Below are 16,757 nucleotides of genomic sequence, written 5' to 3'. Positions count from 1 at the left end.
AAAATTTCGTCTAAAAATTTTGTCCCAGGTTCCAAATCCCCACTCCTGACTACCAAATGTTACGGTTCTCTCGCCGGCCTTCTTCCCCTTATTAAGGGGGAATTAACCCCCTTGTCTTTACTGGGCCTGGCAGAACCGGGGCTTGCAACGTCCCTTCCGGACAGTGCCAAATAGGGTTTCGGGACCAAATTCTCGCTCGTACCTAAGTACTCGCGCTGCCCTGGAAGCGAGGAAACAAACCTCGCACGAACCACGTGTGGTTGGAACACGCCGAGCGGGTTGCGTTCACGTGATGCACGCAGTTATAATTAATGGACCCCGATTTAAGCGATCTTATTCGTGCCACGCTTAGTCAATGATGAAACCACAAAGACGATCGAATCAAGAAGAAAGAACAGATTGGTTTAATTCTTATTACACGTACAGTATATACAGCTCAAGGACGAAGAGACACAGAGCAAGCTTAGACAGTCTTAATTATCCCAGGGACAACGGGCCCGTCTCACACTCACACGGGGTATTGCAGACGGGCAGGTGTTCCCCAGCGCGTCCAAGGATGGTCCTCGTCCAGCTCTCCACGGTCCCCGGCACGTCCGCGAAGATGGAGGTAAGCGAAGGCAGGGACTCGTAGCGTGTCTCTCGAACGACGGAGATAATATCGGGGCAAACGGTAGAGACGGGTTTTACGGCAAATGGCGGTTACTCAGCCTCGTTCACTCGCTTGGCTGAAAATGCGCAAGTTCGTTATAAACGCGCCTGGCTGCGCCCGCGAATATTTAACGACCAACTCCTCTTCTTCAATGCCTTGGTGTTGGTTAGCGCGCGTTCTCATGCGATGGTCAAGTTCATCAAGCGGTACAATGCGAGTTCTCTCATCAAGTCCCCTCTCTGCAAGTCCTGTTACGCAAGTCCTCTCGAGGGCTTTCATGCAGCGGGCTTTATGGATACACCCCTCAAACCCTCTGGAACTCACCAGACTTTTTCACCACGCTCTCTGACGCAACGCCGACGCCACCACCCTCGAGCTCTGATTGGCGGCTTGCGCTTACCGTCAGCTCCTGACGCCGCTCCACCCTCAACGCCGCCCCCACCTTCTTAGGCCTACCCCGTGTTAACTCGACTAATGAACAACCAATGGGTAGCAAAATGGATTGCGCCGACAAAGGTAGAATGGTTTGCAGAAGTAGGGCCTATTCTCCTGTCTTTACACAACGCAGAACTAACAGAGGAAATAGCCTATTCTCACATATACCAAGACATAACTATACTACAAATGGGCCTACATGTTGCTCGTGTGACTAACTATAGGGGGCAAACCTTTAACATTTATTGACCTTACTGTACACATCTCAAAACTGTAACAATATATTTATATATACAGTATTTAATTTTAAAGCAAAAACTATAGGGCTTTGGTGGAATTTGTTTTGAAAGCCATTAACTAGGCCTATTGGCCGATGTACCTTCCAAGTGTCAGCTAGTTTCAATGTATAGTCCTTGAGATATGAACGCCAACACATTTTGGACAGACGGACAGACACCACCGTGATTTTGACGGTTTTCTAAATAAAACTCAAGAATGCAGAAATGGACGTTGCTGAAATTTGGAACATATTAGCTCAACGTACAAAAGATTTACTTCTGAAATTTGCAGCTGATTTTGTCCAGTAGAAGCCAAGAAACATATTTTCAGTCCCCATGTTGAAGCTGCATATGGAGAAACGATGCCTTCTATAAAGGGAGGGGTGCTTTGTGCCAAACTTTGATAAGGAAAAGAGGCAGAGCATCAAGCAGTCAACCATTGATGCTTTTTTGGGAGGGAGGGAAACAGTCATCTCAACAGCCAGCAGAAGCCTTCACGTCACAGGAAGGGGGAGAATCTTCCGTACGTTTCTTGTACATCGGGCTTGTTTGTTTTTTCTTGTTTTTTTTCCTCAGCAGGGCTTTTCTCTTTGCCTCGGCCCCTCTGACACTTCACGGTGGTCCAGCCACTTGTGTCCACGTCCTTATAACCGGATGAGTTGTCATTGTCCTCTCTCCCCTCAGCGGGCCCAACGGCCGGCCACCGCACCTGTATTGATCCCGACATCCTCCTTTCTCTCCCCTCAGCGGGCTTAGCGGCCACCACACCTGTGTCAATGACAGCTCCGTCCTCTCTCCTCTCCCCTTGCTCCATGGGGAGAGGGGGCAACATCCGCAGTACCACCGCTGCCCGGAGACCTCCGCCTCCACTCTGTCCTTTCTCTCTCTCTCTCTCTCTCTCTCTCTCTCTCTCTCTTTCTCTTTCTCTCTTTCTCTCTTTCTTTCTCTCTCTCTTTCTCTCTCTCTTTCTCTCTCTCTTTCTCTCTCTCTTTCTTTCTCTTTCTTTCTCTCTCTCTTTCTCTCTCTCTTTCTCTCTCTCTTTCTCTCTCTCTTTCTCTCTCTCTTTCTCTCTCTCTCTTTCTCTCTCTCTTTCTCTCTCTCTTTCTCCCTCTCTTTCTCTCTCTCTTTCTCTCTCTCTTTCTCCCTCTCTTTCTCCCTCTCTTTCTCCCTCTCTTTCTCTCTCTCTTTCTCCCTCTCTTTCTCTCTCTCTTTCTCTCTCTCCATTCCACCTCGTTAGCTGTGGGGAAGGGGAAAATAGGCAACACAGCCACTACAGCTCTTGTCCTCGGGGCAACACCCCCATCCCCACTCATTTTCACTGGCGTAGCTTCGCGGGCAGGAGCGGAAGGTGTGCCCCATCGCACCACACCTGAGGGGGTACAGTGCTCCCTCAAATGTCCCAACTGGCCACACTGCAAGCAAAACGGTTCTTTGCAACCAAATACAAGGTGACCCAGTTGTCCGCATCTGCGGCATACTTTAGGCTGACCTGCATAATAAACTTCCCCACGGTCCATCCCAACAAAATTCCCATTAGGTATGTGGGTGGCCGAACCATTATCTTTGACCCGGAACTTAACACGATATTGCCGAGTCCCAGACCATATTCCCAAACCGTGGTGGGGACTTCACATCATCATTGAACTGGGTCTCAATTTCATTTTTCGAGTCGGCGCGATCAATAAAATTGTTTGGTTTTACAAGTCCTATAAAGGACCAATTTGGCGGGACGTTTAGCGTCCAAGTTTAAACTTGCGCCCCATCGAGCGTCATAAACCACTCAAGTCACAATTATGAGCAGTTTGTTGAGGAGGGGAAATCCGGTGCGTCACTTGATCGACTTGGACAAACAAAATTGAGCTAGGTTAAGGTGCGATTAGGCCCTCAATCCGGCTCGGTGCATCTGAGCCGATTGACCGACATGACTGGCATAACAATACTATAATGTTGGTTGGGTGAGGGCATATCTAGATCCAGGTATATCTGCATAGGTAGGTGCTTCGTCTGTCGTGATAGGGAATCCTCACCTGTAATAAGTTTGTTTAGGCGGTTTGTCGGATTAAGTGTATATCTGTGATCATACAAGGATGTGTTAAATTAATGTGTGTTATTTATTTAATGTGTGTAAATTTATTAATGTGTGTTAAATAGTTGTAGGGATTAGGCTATTTCCCGCATGTGTGAAACCTGTAATCATCCCGGTGTCCCGTATGGCAATGCACACATACATTAGCTAGGCCCATTAGCGCACACATTAATAAATCCCCTCTGCCACAAGATGATAAAACTGACCGGAAGAGCAGACAGCAAGCGGCCGTGCGGTGTTACACCATGGCGATGAAACATCGATCAGGCAGGCAATGGACACGCCCAGGAAGGCTCGTGTTTGACGGGGGGGGGGTGGGGGGGGGCAAGCAACAACCACAGCACCGATTGGAGAGTAGGGAGGATAAAGGACCTGCCACGCTGATTGGACACCAATGACGTGTCACCGACAGATGGCATGAGACGAAGGGCAAAAAGCGCTCGGCCAATGAGAGGACACCAACGCGATCGGAAGATTCGAGAGGTCAAGGGGTGCCGCGCTGGTTGGAGGAGAGGAGGGCTGACGTCACGGGACGGCGAGTAAAACCTCTCGTTCGCCGGCATTTTCTCTTTCCCTTTGCCCTCTTGCATTGGACTGTCCCTTTGTGCTGGACCTTCTCTTGTGTTGGACCTCGTCCCGTTTGGACCCTCACTTGTTTGACGTTGGAAAGAAGTTGGCACGCCGACGATTCTCTTACCCGGCATTCACGCACGGACCTCGCGAACGATCACGCGGGGACGCGAAGCTTGCTGTGCAGTGGCGTACTCGGGTCTGGTGGAGCGTGAAGGGGGGCGGAACGAGGCCTACTCCCTGCCAACATCGGAGCCGCGGTCGGACGACTGCACTCGGAGCCGGACCATCCCCGACAATTCCTGTCGGACGCTAACTACCAGACAGAGATAAGTCCCCACGAAAGAACACAACCTTTTATTTTATTCTCCTTTCCTTTGTCTTGTATTTGAAGTGAGGTGTGTGGGATCCATATTTAGGAGCATTATTTATTTATCGTCGCGTTCATTGTTCTCGGGTTCCGTAAAATAAAAGTGTTTCTTTTTGTACATTTAATTTGGCGTTCGCTTGATTTAATCTCCACAGCTTTGAGGGATGCCGTCGGAACCGTGAGTTAAGGAACTTCAGCATCCTCCCCACCCTCGTTATCCTCCTCCCTCCCCATATGTATGAACTCTGCCATATTTGAACTGAACGCCTTTGGAGTTAAAGCTTGCTCGGTTAATCTGTTTGCTTGGTCCGTTTTTAAATCGTGAGGAACATGACAATACCTATCATCCTTCTCCCAGAAATGGTTAAACTGATTGATTTAATTCCTGCTGTGCTGATCTAGTGCAGGAATGATGGACCAAATGGCCTCCTGTTTTAAAGTTCCTTAATCTATTCTGCACCAACCACCTCACCTTAATGGGTTGTTGTCTAACAGAACGGAATGTATTCTGTTGAAAGTAAACAACTAAATGAACAACAGTGTAAGAATGGATTTCTTTTGAGAAATCCTATTAATTTGCAATTGGTCATTGGCTTTGACACCAATACAAATCTTTATTACGGATCTTTGGCATCAAAAAGCATCATATACTGAGCAAACAGTTTCATATGAGCACCTCACCACCATTAGAGCATTTAAATTACACCAATGTGGAAATAAATGTGAATTGTTGCTCCCAGCTTGACCGTTCGATGACAGAAGACGCCATTTGCATTTTTGCCCTTCCATCGCTACCCCGCTTAGAATCCCATGAGGGCAACTTGCAAGTCCGAGTAATGAACCGAGCTATTTATTTTGTATTTTGTTTAATCATGCTGTATATATAATTGCATGATTTAAGCACATGATAATTATATTTGAGAAAATGAAAATATGTCAATGTATAAGAGGGAAGAAGACACGTCTGCACTTCCAATATGTTGACATGCAAAGTTTTTAAACTACAAGCAGTTTAAGGAGCATTTGAATTTTATCCTATAATTCCAGCTCTGGAGAGCAGACGAGAGCAGATCTCAGGTACGGTGTCTTTGCTCAACGGAATGTCAGATGTGAGCTTCGCCATCTGGCCATCATAGACTATGCCAATGAAGCGCGAAAGTTCATCGCTCTCTGTTTCGCTCTCCCCTGTCAGATAGGGCATCACTGGTGGAGGAGTGAAACCAGAAGAAGCAAAAAGGCCAGGAGAGGGCTGGGAAATGAGGGCAACGAAGGTTGAAAGAATAAAAGGTAATCAAAAAGGTGAGGTTGGTGGTCAGAAAAGGGGAAGAGAAGAAAAAAGGCAAGGTTAGTGTGCATACCATAACTTTCTGTGTTGACATGCTATCATTATTTACTAGGTTGTAAAATCAAATTCAATAACACAAGCAGATATATATATATATATATATATGGGTGGCCCTTACTTTTGAAAGTTTGAAATGTTAAGCTCTCACCATCTACAACTGGTCCATTTGCCCTAAAAACAAACCAGGCCACATGTCAGCTAAATTCATAAATATTTAGAGGTAGTCCAGCACCCTTGAACATTTCCCCCTATAGGCCATGTGATTGAGGTCACGTAACACTAAAAACTGATGAATCTGTCAAAGACCGCATTTTCCCTGTGACTGATAAAGTTATCGATTTTGCAAAGAAGCAGCTTGACCTCAATCAGCCACGGGATGATTATAAAGAACTTCTGGAACTGACCATTTTGTTTCTTGGAGGAGTTCCTGCTCGTGGCATTCATTTCCGTGCTCCTGGTGCGATTCACCATGCAAGATGGATGTCGAAGGCCATCTACAGTCTCAAAATCTGGCTTTTCCACCAACAGTTCAAGCTGACGGCACGAGAGAGGAATGGCCGACGAGAAATTTGTCTGTTTGTTTCCGAAGTGCATTTGCAAGCCTGCATGAAAGCTCCAAGTGCAGCTGAAGCTCCAATGAATGATCTGCTGCTGATGAAGACCTTGATCTCTCACAAGACTGCAAGTCGTACAATCTCAACAGCCACCAGTGAGAAGTTGAGGAACCGTCTGTGGTACTTGTCAGAAGAGCTGGTGGGGTTGGCCTTCTTCGATAAACAAGTGCCTATCGATACTAAATAACTGATGGTGGAAGCACTGAAAGGCGAGCGTCCATTAGATGAAGAACCATCAAAGATGCCACGGCCTGACATGAAAGCCTTAAGCGAGAAGGGAATTGAAGAATTTGTGTCACCACACACAAAACCATTACTCGAAAAGTTGAAAATCTCGTCAGACTTTTTAAATGTGGATCCAAGCACATGGGATGACCATGAAGGCCACAGAGCTGCTGTGGAACAGATCAGGAAGTTGAAGGTCGTAAATGACCACGCTGAATGAGGTGTGGCCCTCATGAAAAGTTACAACCGGCTCCTTACCAAGGATGAGGAGCAACTCCAATTCTTACTTCAGGTCGTGTCTGAACACCGCCGTACTTATCCCGACTGCCAGAAACCAACATTGGCTAAAATCAGGCAGCAATGATATGACATGTTGGTGAGAACCTTCCTTGACTAGAAACTAATATAATAACATCAGGAGATATAATGACATCAGGAATGTTAAATAGAATGTGAAATGAAAAGAACTTTAAGAAGTGTATTTGTACAGTAGTATATTTTGTTGTGTGCTCTCTATACAGTCATGTGAAAAAGTAAGTACACCCCATGTAAAGTTTTGACTTTTTCAACATATTTCAACATACAGCTATTTGATCTTAATTTATTATTATTATTATTTTTTTTGAATACTGAATCGAGGCTCGTGAAAGAGCTAACATTTATTTCACAAACAAATCAACCAGACAAACAAAATATATAAAAAGAGGGAGCGGAAGACAAGATGGGGAGAGAAGGGGAAGCACACAAACACAACATTTGAGAGCAGGGAGATGTGTGGGAGGGAGAGGGCTTGGGGGGAGGAGGAGAGGGATGGGGGGCGGGGGGGGGGGGGTGGGAGAAGTATAAAACACAAGGACACCAAGGACTTCCAGGACAGAAGTTGGTATTTCAAAAAAAGTGGATTTGGGGTGAAATTAGCGGGGGTAGAAAAGATCAAGGTTTTGGATGGGGGAAGATAAGAGATGGTGGTGAACAGCTGTTTTAAAGACCTGGAGGGTGGAGTGGGATTGAAGAGAGTGAGAGAGTTTGTTCCAGAGGCGGGAGAAAAGAGGAGTGAAGGTGAGCAGAGAGTCTTGATTTTGGCAGTTTAACCATAAGAGGGTTGCAGGCAGATCTTGTGCGACCTGTAGGAATATTTGGGAGAGAGAGCTGGGGGGGGGGGGGGGGGGGCAAGGCCAGAGAGGAGTCGGTAGAAGACGGAAAGACCACCAACCTGCCTGCGGTGAGTGAGTGAAAGGCCCTTGGAGTTAGCTTCATCGCGGGAGATTCCAATGATTCGGAACGCTTTGGTTTCAACAGCGTGAAGACGAGCTAGGTGTGAGGCAGGAGCACCAGCCCAGAGGGGAGAGCAGTATTCCATTGAGCTGCGGATGAAAGCCTTGTATGTGGTTTCAACAATATTGATAGATAAAGGTGATATAATATAACAAATATCATGAAACATTTACATTTTGTAGTCCATTGTATAATTTAAATAAACATAAATGCAAATTTCGCGTGAAGAAAAAGTAAGTACACCCCTACATTTATCACTACTTCAAACACCTAAAATTAGAATCAGGTGCACCAGCTCAGGTGCAAATGATTATAACATCGTTAGAGAGGATCTTGGAGGAACCTGTCTTATTTAAACCTCAGACATTTCGTTTTGGTTTGCTCTTTTTTGTTGAAGTGTGCGGCGTCACCATGCCTAGATCAAAAGAGCTCTCTGAGGCCTGCAGAAAGAAGGTTATAGATGCCTACGAGTCTGGGAAGGGATTGAAAAAGATCTCCAAACAATTTGAAATCAATCATTCGACTGTCCGGAAGATCATCTACAAGTGGAGAAGATTCCAAACAACTGCCAACTTGTTCAGGCCAGGCCGCCCCAGCAAGTTCAGCCCGAGAGCAGACCGCAAGATGCTGAAAGAAGTATCTAAGAACACCAGAATGTCATCACGGGACCTACAGGTAGCTCTTGCCACTGTTGATGTCAAAGTGCACGAGTCTGCCATTAGAAAGAGGCTGCACAAATTTGATCTACATGGGAGGTGTGCCAGGAGGAAACTTTTGCTGTCCAGAAAGAACACCAGGGCAAGACTAAAGTTTGCCAATGAACATCTAGGCAAAGACTAGCACTTCTGGAACAATGTGCTCTGGACAGATGAGTCAAAGGTAGAGCTATTTTTCCACAGTACCAGAAGACATGTTTGGCGAAAACCAAAGACAGCATTTGACCACAAGAACCGGATACCAACTGTAAAGCATGGTGGTGGAAATATTATGGTTTGGGGCAGCTTTGCTGCATCAGGTCCTGGTCAGCTCACCATCATATAATCCACTATAAATTCTTCATTGTACCAGAGGGTGCTTGAGGATAATGTGAGGCCATCTGTCGGAGAGTTGAAGCTCAACCGACGGTGGACCTTGCAACATGACAATGACCCTAAACATACCAGTAAATCCACCAAGGAATGGCTGAAAAGAAAGAAATGGAGGGTTCTGTAATGGCCAAGTCAAAGCCCGGACCTAAATCCCATCGAGATGTTGTGGGGGGATTTGAAACGAGCTGTGCATGCAAGAAACCGCTCAAACATCGCACAGCTGAAAGAATTCTGCATGGAGGAGTGGGCAAAAATTTCTCCCAGTCGATGTCAGAGACTGGTAGACAGTTATAAGAAACGCCTACTTGAGGTTGTTTCTGCCAAAGGGGGCAATACCACCTATTAGAGCCAAGGGTGTACTTACTTTTTCCACATGCGAAATTTGCATTTATGTTTATTTAAATTATACAATGGACTACAAAATGTAAATGTTTCATGATATTTGTTATATTATATCACCTTTATCTATCAATATTGTTGAAATGAAGATCAAATAGCTGTATGTTGAAATAAGTTGAAAAAGTCAAAACTTTACATGGGGTGTACTTACTTTTTCACGTGACTATATAAAATCTTGATTCTTGAATGTGCCTGGACTACCTCTAAATATAAACAGACTTGTATGAAATTTTGACTGCAGTGTTTCTGCAGTGTTTCCCAAATGGATCACATTGAGACCATGAGAACATTCAAATTAACATTTTAAAATTTTCACCCGGTTTAAGGGCCACCCTAATATATATATATATATATATATATATATATATATATATATATATATATATATATATATATACATGTAAATGTATATATATATATATACATGTAAATGTATATATATATATATATATATATACATGTAAATGTATATATACAGGGTGAGTCAGAAGTAGCGCCCGATTTCTGTTTATATATATATATTTCTGTCAGTTGATTGTTTGACATTTGTATTACAGTGTACAAGAAGGTATAAATAAATGAATGACATGTTTATCTAACCATTTATTTGGCGGAAAATTATTACGGAAGTGTACCAAGCTGGAAGTGTACCAAAAAACAGAAATCGGGCGCTACTTCTGACTCACCCTGTATATCTATCTATAATTCCAGTAATCTCTGTGTGTATGTTTGTATGTTTGTCTGTGACCGCTGTTTCTCGACAACCACGGGTCCGATATACTTTAAACTTGCCAGGTATATTGCTGGGGACCCGAGGATGTGCCTTTTCAAGGTTTCATATTAATCGGAGAAGTAGTTACCGAGCTATGTCCAAAAAACGATTCAACCAATCAGAGAGCAGCGAGCTATCACGTGTGCCGAACGTGGCGAACAGACTCTGCCTCGGACGGCACATTTGAGAGCGTATTCATTTATTTCACGTTGGCAAACTATGTTGCCGCTATGTTGGCGTTAAACTATGTTTTAAAACTAATTAAAACTAATTTGCGATTCTTTCGCTTTCCTGCGCGTTTGTGCATGCTATGGCGATTTCTTTACCAAACTCCGCAAGCCGTTCGCTTTGGACCAAACCATTTCATGTAAATAGAGGGGGGGGGATTGTCACCGTACTCGCAAGCCGTTCGCTTTGGACCAAACCATTTCATGTAAATAGAGGGGGGGGGATATAATTTTAGATATAGATATAGTACGGGCATGCCCTAGTATATGTAAATACAGTATGTATATATATATATATATATATATATATATATATATATATATATATATATATATATATATATATATATATATATATATATACAGTATATATATATATATATATATATATATATATATATATATATATATATATATATATACAGTATATATATATACATAGGTATATATATATATATATATATATATATATATATATATATATATATATATATATATATATATATATATATATATATATATATATATATATATAACTGTAAGAAATAGTAGAGACTCCAAAGTACGAGCAGGGCGTCTCATTTGTATTGAATAAATAATCGTTAGATTAAATAAGACGCGGACGTAGCTTCAGGACGTCGATCTTTAATTGTCCACAAGCTTTCGACCTTTGAACTTGGGGCCGACTCAGAAGAAGACCTTTGTTGGTCGAAAGCTTGTCGACAATTAAAGATCGACGTCCTGAAGCTATATCCACGTCTTATTTAATCTAACGATTATATATATATATATATATATATATATATATATATATATATATATATATATATATATATATATTGTTGCGAATATGGAATTTGGCCTCCATATCCGCTTGTAAATATTCCCCTATTTTCTCCAATACTCCCCAACTTTCCCCAATCCCCCATTCCCTAGTCCCATTGCATGTAAACAACAATCAGTAGAGCCGACCTTCCCCTTATTCCCCCATTAAATGTCGTGCCCAGGTCCACCGCACCACACGTAGACAACTTTCGGACATCTTCCTAGTTATTCTTAATCTATGTCAGTTAAGGCCTCGTCTCCATTAATTATGACTCTTCGTTGCACCAGAATGTGATTATATGGCATCAGTAGTGAGTTTAGGACCTTTCCCATACCTCCTCCCATCTTCTTCCCCAAACAACAACAATAACAACAACTACAACAACAATTACAACTACAACTACGACTACAACAACAGAGGGGCGGGGAGTGTGCGTCCTCACACCGGCTCGGTTACCCGCCATGACCATGCGCTCCACGGCGTTACCCCGAAGGGGCTGGCTGTCAGCTCCTCGTCAAGGGCGGAGCCGGTAACCCCCCCGCACGCACCCAATGAGAAGCAACGTGCCGATTCCACGAGGCGGAGCTAACGAGCCGAGGGCGTGTCACTCCCCGCCGGATATACGCGGCCCCGCGCCGGATGTGACGTGAGATGCGCCTGAACTACGGAGAGCAGAGGAAGCCACCGCCACCCCCAGCGCGACGATACCTCCCCGCATCTTTGGACCGGACCGTACAGTACCCTGTCCTTGAGCCAAGAGTGCACCTTGAGCCATCGATTCTGCCTTTCCTAGCCATCAATCCCCGTGTGAGTCAGCCTTGTCCCGTTTATCTGTCGTCTGTTGGGAATAATATAAGAGTGTGTCTAAGTGCTTGTCTTTCTATGCTGTACCTCTTGTAGTTGTAATCTAACCTTCCGCCTTAATATAACCTCCTCCGGAGGTCTTGAGAACTGAACCCTGGGTGTCGTGTCATTTGAAACCCAGCCGTGTGTCCTTTTCCTTTATTGCCTTTATTGACCTAGCGCAGCGCGATTAGTCAACGTTCGGGTATAATCGGGTAACTTGTGCAGACGTGGTCATACCAAAACCGCTCGGTGAATAACATCTAAGCCACGTCTGTAACAATTGGTGTCGAGGAGTGAGATTCGGACCCGGGACTAAATTTTTTTTAGGCCCAAACGTTGGGAAGTAAAATCGATCGGAGCGCGTACTGCGCTCGACAAAATCGAACCGGAGCGCGGTCCCGCGGTTACTGCGCTCGACGAAATTATAACAGCAAAATTTGGATTTGTTTTACGAAACTCGAATTTTGAAAGTCGCGCTATGGCGGATCAAGACAGCTGGGGTCCGGTAGGGGAGAGTGAAGCAGGGTCGGTCCAGGACCAAATTGAGACACGTGAGGAGAGCGAAACAGCGAGGGTAGCTAGCACGCAAAATGGCGCCTCACTGGTCACCGCGCCGGCGACCGTGGCAGCGCCCCCGATGGATTGGAACTCGTTTTGTATACAAATGACGGCCCTTGTGGTCCAGTATAATGAAGACATGAAAAACAGGATGGAGCGATTGGGGAACCGGATGGATGCTCAGAGTGAGCAAATGAGGGTTGATAGTGGGCGATTAGAGGGCCAAATGGGGGTAATGAGGGACGAAGCGAGGGGTACTGGGGAGGAGTTAGACAACGGGATAAAAGAAGTAAAGAATGGGTTAACGGGGGTAGAAAACAGAATGGCCGCTCAAGAGAATCAGATAGAGGGAGTGAAACATGGGTTAACGGGGGTAGAAAACAGAATGGCCGCTCAAGAGAATCAAATGGAAGGGATGCAAAAAGGGTTAGAGGGGTTAGAAAACACCATGGAAGGCAAATTGAGGGACATGAGGGACCAAGCGGAAAGGGAAGTTAAACAAATGGAGCAGCAGATAGAGGGGGTCAGAATGGGGGTAGAAACCAAACTGGATGCTCACAGGGAGGAAATGGAGCAGATGAGGGTGGCATCTGGGCAGGAGATGCAAGTGATGGGAGAAGAGATCAGAAGAGGAGTGAGTGAGGAGGTCGGAGGAGTGCGCGAGGAGGTGAGGCACTGTAAGGAGCACATGGAGAAGGAGGTGAGAAAGGGGACTGTAAAGTTACAAGGGGGCATAGAGGACCTGACGCAGGAGGTGGAGCAGCTGACGGTGGGACAGACGGAGTTAGTGGAGCAGGTTCAAAGGAACACTGCGGTATTAGGAGGGTTGAAAGCGACACAAAACGACATAAAAAACGACTTGATAGCGACAAAGAGGGAATGTCAGATGGTACGTGAGGGACTGACAACGAGGTTGGGCGAGGTGATAGAGGTAATGGAGACGAAGGACCGGCAGGTGAGGACGCACCTGGAAACGGTCAAGGTAGCCTTAGAGGATGAGCTTGAGGAGACGTACCGGGGAATAAAAGAGGTGAAGCACAAATTAGAAGAAGTGGAAGAAGGGATGAGCGAAATTAAGAAGCGACGGAGAGGGGATAAGAAAGAGATAAAAGAGGAGATAAAAGAATTGGTCCAAAGTCTGTGTTTGGATCGTGATGATGTGCTCATTAACCGGATGAGGGATTCGCAGGTGATGGAGGAGAAGCGAAGAGGAAGAGGACCCGGTGTAAGTGGTGACCAATATGGTCGTGCGTATGATGCGCCAGGGGATTTAAGAAGCTTGGGGGTCGAGATGGACCCGGGTGTTCGTGAAAGGCCGTTGGTGAGGTGTGCGACAGGTCTGGTGTGCGAAAAAGGAGGTGTGCAAGAAAGTCCGACTCTGGGGTGTGTGAGGAAAAAGTGCGTGCCAAGGAGTGAGTGTGCTGGCGAGAGTGAGTCGGTCGTAGCGCGTGTGCGAGGGAGCACATGGAAGCGTGGTGTGGTGAGTGTTACAGAGGGTGTGACGGGAGAGTGTGCGCAGGAGTGTGCGCGAGAAAGGTGTGTGACGGACAGGTGCATGAGGAAAGAGTGCGCTGTCAGAAGTAAGGAAGAGTGTCCACCTGTGGTGAGTGTTACAGAGGGTGTGACGGGAGAGTGTGCGCAGGAGTGTGCGCGAGAAAGGTGTGTGACGGACAGGTGCATGAGGAAAGAGTGCGCTGTCAGAAGTAAGGAAGAGTGGCCACCTGTGGTGAGTGTTACAGAGGGTGTAACGGGAGAGTGTGCGCGAGGAAGGTGTGTGACGGACAGGTGCATGAGGAAAGAGTGCGCTGTCAGAAGTAAGGAAGAGTGTCCACCTGTGGTGAGTGTTACAGAGGGTGTAACGGGAGAGTGTGCGCGAGAAAGGTGTGTGACGGACAGGTGCATGGGGAAAGACTGCGCTGTCAAGAGTAAGGGTGAGTGCGCTGTCAAGAATGGAGGTGAAAGTAGTGAGAGTGACAAGGAGCGTGAGTTAGTTGTGACAGGTGAGCGAGGATGTACACCTGGGATGGAAGGATGCACACCTGGAATGGTAGAGCGTGAGTGGGAATGCACGCTGGAGTTGGTGGTGAGGCACGTGGTTGGGTGTGTGAATGAGGGCACACCTGTGATTGTCACAGAGGAGGTGACCGAGGAGGGGGCGCGAAGAGGTGTTTTGGTGAGGTGTGCTACGAACGAATGTGTGCCAAAATGTTCGGTGGTCAGGTGTGTGACCAAGGCTGTGAGTGGAATGAGTGTACCTGGGTGTGTAAGGAAAGGTACGAGGAGCATGGGCACGGCTGGATGTGTGAGCAAGGAACGGGCTGCGGGGTGTAAGCGTCCAGGTGAAGCATCGACGTTACACGGGTTAGAGGTTAGAGCGACTTTTAGCCGAAGCAGGCCCTCGGTGCGTGCTGGGCCTCGCTTTGAACGTCCGTGCTCCACTAGGCGGAGCTGGCAGCCCGATAGAAAGGGTCGTCATGGCGACCACTTTTTGGTGAGACGTGCCGGCAGGTCGAGGGCGGGACATTGGATGGCTCCGTGCCGAGATGGTGCGTGGGATCTCGGCACGGGTAAGCCCCCGTCCCTGCCCCGAATGCCGGACGCATCCAGCCGCTGGCACAGAACAGCCAGTATCCATTGCTTGGCTTTACGAAGCCGGGCTTTGGACAGGAATTGGCGCACCGAGAGGCATTAGTGAGTAGACTGGGTGATGAGGTTAGTGTTTTGGACCCAAAATTGGAGAAAAACAAAATTTGGTGATTGGCAAAGGATTGGCAGTAGTGATTGGCAGATGATGAGTAGGATTGGCAAATTTTTGATTTGTTGAAATTTGACGTGCAAAATTGATAGTGAGAGACCCCCGATGTGGTGGGATGGCAAATCCACCACCCTTCCCATAGGGGGGGCAAAGGAGCAATAGTTTATGGGGTGTATGGCAGTGAAAACTAGCCCGGGTGGGTTAGGTTATATTGATAGGGCCCTAGAAGATGACATTAGGTGACGTTAAGATTAGTTAGTGACTGATACCTGTAGTGGGGACGCAGGTAGATTAGTATGGATGATAATGACGAGGGAGCGCAATAGTTTAAAGGGACGACTGGGAAGCGCAAGTTTCAGAAGGGAGTAGTTAGCTGAGATGATGCCGTGTTTGTGAGAATTGAACAGGTGTGATTGCACAGGTGTGCAACTGGACAGGTGTGTGGAGCAGTGTGTGAGTAGTGAGTGTGTGGATCAGCGCGAATGCGCTTGGGGAGAGAAGGGTGCAGGTGGCACCAGGTGTGAGAGCACAGGTGTGCAAATACAGGTGTGTGGAGAGAGTTGGAGTAAGTGGTACGGAGTGGTGTGCATGGTGTGAAGGTGTGAATGGGGGAAGAGTGGACCCCCATCACGGATACCCGGGGCGGGTAGTGTAAGTGTTAGATAGAGGGTGCAGGTAAATTGTGGTTGGATATTGGCATTTGTGGTGCGGTGGCAGAATGGTGTTGTGGATGGGTGCATTAGTGTTGTGGAAATGGCTGGGCGTGTAGCCTGTTAGTGTGTGTAGTTGGTTGGGCACTCCACCACTGTGAGGATGTCGGCCAGGTGAGGCCGCAGGTGGGCTCTGGGAGCCGGTAGTTGTGAGTGGGTGCCTGAGGATCCCGGGTGTGGATCGGGCAGCCCAGTGCCAGAGAGGGCACGGAGTGGGGAGAGCGCCAGAGGGCCTTCCCCAGGTAGATAGGTTAGGGTAAGGAGCAGGTAAGCTCGGAGGCAACTGCAGTGGTGGAGGGGTGCAGGTGGGTAGACCCACTGGGAGAGGTACACGCCACAGCCCAGAAATTGTACGAGGGCACCGGGAGATGAATCGGGGGAGTGAGACCCCAAATTGAAGAGCACCACAGTTTGGCCAATGGGAATTGGTTTTTAGAACCCATAGTGTAAGAGGGCCAATGGTTTGGCCGGAGGAAGACCCCGGGTAGTGTAAAGTTGTTAAAGTCATTTAGGAAATAGTTAGGATTGAAGAACCTGTCGCACCATACGCAGCCACTTACCTGTGGTGATGATGATGACTCCACACCTGTGTTTTCTTTGTTTTGTGCAGGAAATGAGATTGCTGTGAGGATTTGTGAGACGCATCACGACGTGGATGAGACATTGGGGTGATTCCATCTCTCCCTCCCTAGGAGGGACTGATGATGAATTGGTAATGGCAAATTTTGA

General features: G+C 46.6%; 1 protein-coding gene across 2 annotated transcripts in view; it reads right to left on the bottom strand.

Annotated features, from left to right (window-relative positions):
* Nucleotides 1-4,966: 4,966 nt before the first annotated feature.
* Nucleotides 4,967-16,757, bottom strand: part of LOC137430683 (uncharacterized) — a 119,416-nt gene continuing 107,625 nt past the window's right edge. Inside the window, exon 6 of one of the 2 annotated variants that reach the window (XM_078781183.1) lies at nt 4,967-5,637. The gene's annotated coding sequence lies outside the window, so the exon portion shown is untranslated. The remainder of the gene's footprint in view (nt 5,638-16,757) is intronic. The other variant, XM_078781184.1, reaches the window with a different exon arrangement.

This window comes from Myxine glutinosa, chromosome 7 (assembly GCF_964187855.1).
Source record: "Myxine glutinosa chromosome 7, kmMyxGlut1.1, whole genome shotgun sequence".
In the NCBI taxonomy this organism is placed as follows: domain Eukaryota; kingdom Metazoa; phylum Chordata; class Myxini; order Myxiniformes; family Myxinidae; genus Myxine; species Myxine glutinosa.
Note: the sequence above shows the minus strand (reverse complement) of the source record. Positions and strands in the feature narration are given on the sequence as shown.